Here is a 6509-nt window from a genome sequence, read left to right as displayed (position 1 = left end):
TACGTCTCGATGTACTTCGGGAACCCCGCACAGGAGACGCCAAAGAGGCGGCAGATCGTCCGCGGATTTGCCCAAGGCTGAGCAGTTCGCGCGGACCTGAGCCAAGCCGGTCCCAGTCCAGCCGAACGGTGAAAGCGACATGCGGCGCGCTCGCTTTCACCGCTCGCTGGACTGGGACCGGCTTCCAGTCCGCAGTAACTCCGCCAGGCTGTGCCAAGAAACCATTTAAAAGCCCGCCAGCTTTCTTTCTTCTCCTCCGTGCTTCAGAAGTTGGGCTTTTAAATGGTTTCTTGGCACAGCCTGGCGGGAGTTACTGCGGACCGAGCCAAGCCGGTCCCAGTCCAGCCGAACGGTGAAAGCGGAGCGCGCCGCATGTCGCCGCCACCGCTCGCTGGACTGGGACCGCTTGCTCGGTCCCGCGGGGCGGGGAGCCGACTTTGGCCCTTTAGCAAGGAGGAAGGTGGGAGGAAGCGGAGCTGCCGGCTGTGGCGCTCGCCGAGCCGCCGCCGCCGCCTGGAAGAGGAGGAGGTGACCTTCACGCGGAGAGGGTGGGGATGGGGGTTGAGGCGTGCAAGAGGAGCGAGCGTGGAGGAAGAGGAGGAGGCGACGGCCCCGCTGACAGCGGCTTCTAAGACCAGCCCACGCTCCAAGAGGGAAAGGGAGCGAGTGGGTGGGTGGCTGGGACGACCCCACCACAAACACACACACAGCCGGTCGGACGGCGCGGTTCCTTTCTCTCTCTCTCGCTCTGCGTCAAGGCGCTGGAAGGGGCGGAGAGCGAAACAGCAGCAGGAGCAGCCGGCGCTCGCCTTCGCTTCCTCCTCCTCCTCCTCCTCCTTTCGTGGCGGGCTGCTTCCAAGTCTGGAAATCTGTTTTGGGAAGTGGTGGTGCAGCGCGGCAGTTCAGCCCTGTCGGCCGGGGGAAGGAGGCGGTGGATCGGATTCTCGCGCCACAATCAAGTCGGCTGGAAAGCTTGCTGCTTCTTCTTTTTTGCTTCTCCCCCCCCACCCACTCTTTTCTGCCCTCTTGCACCGTTGCTGCAGCTCCTCGGCTCCTTTTCCCGGCGCCCCAGAAGGCTCGAGCCTCTGCTGCCGATTGAATACTAAAATAAAATAAAAGAGCGGAGAAGAGCAGGCGCCGCTTTTGGTGTCCGCGTCCTGTCGCCGCCCGGCAGGACGCTAAAAAAGGGGCGGGGGAGTTGAAAAGAGGCTGCCTCTTCGGGTTACCTCAACATCCATTCCAGAGCCGCTAAAAGAGCGGCTGCTTGGCCCGCCCTGGTTGGGGAACGGGCACAAAAAAAGGGTCCCTGGTGACCCAGAATTCATCCTAGCCCCATTGACTGGCCCCTTTGACTCGATAGGATTTAGCTGACGGGATTGTTAAACAGCGCTCGCACCTTTCTTCTGGGGAGAGAAGTCACTCTAATAAATATTGGGAGGTGTTTTCAAGGAAACATAGGGTCCACCTTCTGCCCACAAGAAATGTAGGGAAATGCCACCATTCCCAGCCTTCTGAGCACATCAGCTTATCCTGGCAGAGGATGAGGAAAGTCGCATTTCAAAGCCTTTGGAAATCACCAGCTTGGAAAAAGCTAAATTATGTAGGGCTATTCAGCTACAACTTCGTGTTTAGGTTTTGTCTTTGAAGCGAGATAATGATAGCTAGCTAGCTAGCTAATTAGATAGATAGATAGATAGATAGATAGATAGATAGATAGATAGATAGATAGATAGATAGATAGATAGATAGATAGATAGATTAGAAAGAAAACAGAACAAAAAAACAGAATAATAGAGTTGGAAGGGACCTTGGAGGTCTTCTAGTCTAACCCCTGCTTACGCAGGAAACCTTATACCACTTCAAATGCTTATCCAATATCTTCTTAAAAACTTCCAGTGTTAGAGCATTCACAACTTCTGGAGGCAAGTTGTTCCACTGGTTAATTGTTCTAACTGTCAGGAAATTTCTCCTTAGTTCTAGGTTGCTTCTCTCCTTGATTAGTTTCCACCCATGCTTCTTGTCCTGCCCTCAGGTGCTTTGGAGAATAGTTTGATTCCCCCTTCTTGTGGCAGCCCCTGAGATATTGGAATGTTCCTATCATGTCACCCCTAAACTAGACATACCCAGTTCCCATGCTCCGTGAGACGCCTTGCTTGCATGTCACCCACACGCACCGCTCGCTGGGAAAAAAAAAAAGGATGGATGGATGGATGGAAGGAAGGAAGGAAGGATGGATTGATGGATGGAGGCGACCGCTTTGAAGCGCAACCCTTCTCCCGCAACTAAGGGGGTCAATGTTTTCCCCAATCCTAGGGTGTGGGAAACAGTCATTCTTTCTTCCCCTAGTCTCTCCCGAGATCGCACTGCAGCGCCCATCATCCCCAGCCGGCAATCTGAGCTCGTGCCATCGATGTGGTCCTTGAACTTCCCCTCCTTGTTTCTAACCCAGCCTAGGATGGCCGGGCGTGGAGGGTATGGTGGTGGTAAACGACCAGGAGAAAGCTTTCGCTCTTTTCGAGAGGTCCTCTTGGAAGGCTGCCTTGGAAAGGGAAAGTGGGAGGGGCAGAGATTTCTCCTCAAAGGTCCCCTTGGAAGGCTGGGTTGGAAAGGGAAAGTGGGAGGGGCAGAGATTTCTTCCTCGGGTCCCCTTGGAAGGCTGGGTTGGAAAGGAAAGTGGGAGGGGCAGAGATTTCTTCCTCGGGTCCTTCTAGAGTCCTTGAGAAACTGATATCATACAAGGTTAATAAATTATACTCCTCCTCCTCATTGATGAGTTTTCATCCTGAAATTGATTGAAACATTGTACCATCATATGCTGCCATAGTATAGTGTTAACAACATCTGTAAAGATGATATATGAGCATGACACTAAGTTTTTCTATATTTCCCCTTTATTGAAAAACTTCCATCATGCTTCTTTCTGAAAACAAAGGTCATTATAATATACCTCATTATATATTTGATTTGATGATATTTCAGTTAATAAATACCATTTAAGGTGTTAAGCTTCTTTTCTTTTTCAGCAGCAAAGTGAATTACAACTTTAAAGAACTTTATTACTTTATATTCATTTATTTTAAGTATAGATTTTAGATTTTTAAACAAATATGTTTAGAGCTTTTATATCTTTCAAGTTATTCAAATTATCCCCTCAGCAGGTATATAATGGCATCCAATTCCAATATCATGTTGGGGCTTTTGAGCAAGGGAGGAGGAACACGAGCACTCCGGGATTCCGGGATTTCCCTTTGTTTAGAGCTGGGAATCCTCCTTCCCCCTTTTGCACTTTTATTGTTTTTCGTTCAAATAAATATTCATGTTATTTTACTTGGCTCTATCTTTATTTTTTACATTGACCAGTAGCTGCCTCATTTCCCACCCTCGGCTTATACTCGAGTCAATAGTTTTTCCCAGTTTTTTGTGGTAAAATTAGGTGCCTTGGCTTATATTCGGGTCGGCTTATACTCGAGTATATACGGTACCTTTACTACTGGTTCGCAACTGGAGCATGTGTGCGCATTCTCAAATCATCAATTATGACATCCGGGTGGGTGGGCGGAGCGTCCTGCTGCTTTTACTATCAGTTTTATAGAACCGGACAGAACCGGGAGCAACTCACTGACACACACATAGATATATTACATACAGACAAAGAGATGGAGAGACACACATTTATAGTGTAGGACTTGTCATTTAATGGGATGAAAATTAATTTTTGCAATTTTTTTTCAGTGAGCAGTTCTAAAAATACGGGTTTTTACACCAAGAATTCAAATCTGCTGTTATTTTTGCAATTGCACAATGTTTAGTTTGGCATGGTAAATCCACATCTGATCATATATCCCACAAAAGTCTCTTGTAACCCAAATACTGTTAACTTTATCTTCTCAAAATTACACCTTGTGCTTCAAAAATTAAAGCTTTTTTCCCCTGCCTGAATCTTATCTAGCGAAGCGAAAAATAATCCATGCAATTATAAACTAACATCAGAAACCAATTATCTGAGTTCCAAAAATGTTTCAGTGACTTTCATCAAGTCTTGCTTCGATTCGTACTTTGACATCAGCCGCCAACTTGCTTCTTGGCCTCTGATAATAACCCTCACATTTCTCATGGGTATACACTCTACTTGTTGCCTCTCTGACCTATTTCACACGTCTCTCTATTGATTGAACATGACAGGGCCACTGTGATACTTGCACTGGTTCGTCAATGAACTTTATTTCCACCGTAGTCAGTTTCATGTCAAAGGTGGCTCATATATATCTTCAGATCAGTCAATCAACACGAACAGAGTGGATGCTCTGGCTTGACCTCTACCCAGTGCATGACACCATCTTCACAGCCAGTATTAATATTTCTAGAGTCTCCTCCAATGGCCTTCAGGTTTTGGCAATGCCTTTCTTCTTCATGTAATACACCAAATTATCTGCAGGTTTTCCTGTTTTTGAGCCTTTCTCTGGCGTGAAATGATAAAGTTATCTTCTACCCGGCTCACTGTGCACAGAATAATGTTCTTCTTTAGTACTGGGGAATTGCTGGTCTGAAAAGTTATGATATTTATGTAGTTATTTACCAAGCACATCTAAATTATGTTAAAGTAAAATATCTTTACAATCCCTAAGGCCTGTTACAACTTTGGAGCATCACGAACATTTGGAAATTGAAAGCTGAAAAATTTGACCCGCCCTATATACAGGTAGCCCTTAAAACCACAACTGGTACCATTGCTAAACAAGGCAATTGTTACGTGACTGACACCGAATTTTACAACTTTCTTTGCCACAGTTGTTAAGTAAATCATGTGGTCATTAAGCAAATCCAGCTTCCCCCCCATTGACTTTGCTTGTTGGAAACTGGCTGGGAAATTCGCAGGTGGTGTTTCACACAATCCCAGGATGATGCAACTGTATAAATACATGCTTCACAAGTGCCTGAATTTTGGCTAATCTTTGGCTTTGTGTTGCAGCCCTAAACATTACATAGACTTGTTAAATAGGAGATGGGCAGCATATAAAATCAATCAATCAATCAATCAGACAAGTTACTTTCTTGTTCATTCTAAGTCAGCATGGTAGACTAGATAAGCTGTTGGCCTACTTGGGAGGCCTGCGTTGAAGTTCACTTCCATTCATGGAAACTATCAATTTCATCCCTGATCCAGGGGTGGGTTCTACTTACCTTTACTACCAGTTCGCATTGTGCCTGTGCGTGTGCTCTCGTGCGCTCTTCTGCGCAGATCACTTTTGATGATGTTTGGGTCAGTGGGTGGAGCTTCCCACCAGTTTTACTACCGGTTCCATAGAACTGGTCCGAACCGGGGGCAACCCACTTCTGCCCTGATCTACCCCAAAAATTCAGTTATCATAGAAAAATTAGAGGAGAGAGTTCTAGGAAGCTACCATGAAGCAGTAAGTGGTATTTTTACTGGCATTTATTTGTATATAATATTTGCAATATAATACATTTTCTTTTTTTGTCGGCCCCCCTCTTGGCAAGCATCATGATCCCTTACATTTTTTCACCTAGGCACCCCCCAGGGGCCCATAAGGGCTCCAATTGAGAAATCACTGCTTTGTATTACTATTGTCTTCCTCTCTTTACAAAAATGGCAAACAAACACAGCTGAATGAGATGCCTGTGGGGGCCTAGTGGTTTTCATAGCAGAGGCAACTCTTTAAAGTGGTCCACAATTCTGGGTGGCCATATGCCTGCCTGCCTGCCTGCCTATCTACCTACCTACCTACCTACCTACCTACCTACCTATCTATCTAATTTGCCAACAAATACAAGAAAACAAGTAACAGAGTAGACACAGACATGGACACATGAAAAAATTTTGGCACAAAAAAAAGGATATAAATTGACAAAACATAGCCATAAACACATAGAATGATTACATATAATTGGGAACAGTAGGACAGGGATGGTAGGCATGCTGGTGCACTTATGCACGCCCCCTTTTCCACAAGGTATTATTTAATGCAGTGTTTTTCAAACATGGCAACGCTAAGATATGTGGGCTTCAGCTGGTAGGATTTTTCCAGTCAGCGTTAAGGGGCGTGCATAAGAGCACAACCGCGCCTACCATTCCTGTCCTATTGTTTCCTTTCGTTATATCCAATTAATATAGTTATTACATACTCATGCTTATATATTGTATAGTTATTTCATGCTTATGCTTATATATACTGTGTGACAAAATAAATAAAAACATGTTGGCTGGGGAATTCTGGGAGTTTAAAGTCCGTCCAGCTTTAACTGGCTATGGGATTCTGGGACTTGAAGTCCATCCACCTTAAGAATAGAATAGAATAGAATAGAATAGAATTTTATTGGCCAAGTGTGATTGGACACACAAGGAATTTGTCTTGGTGCATATGCTCTCAGTGTACATAAAAGAAAAGATACCTTCATCAAGGTAAGAGCGGCCCAATTCGAAAAAAGGCTGATTTAATAACCGATATTCTCAAATATTCGCTTTCAAATTTAACTCCAGATTCCACCTT

This window comes from Ahaetulla prasina, chromosome 6 (assembly GCF_028640845.1).
Source record: "Ahaetulla prasina isolate Xishuangbanna chromosome 6, ASM2864084v1, whole genome shotgun sequence".
Lineage (NCBI taxonomy): Eukaryota > Metazoa > Chordata > Lepidosauria > Squamata > Colubridae > Ahaetulla > Ahaetulla prasina.
This window is presented reverse-complemented; position numbering follows the sequence as displayed.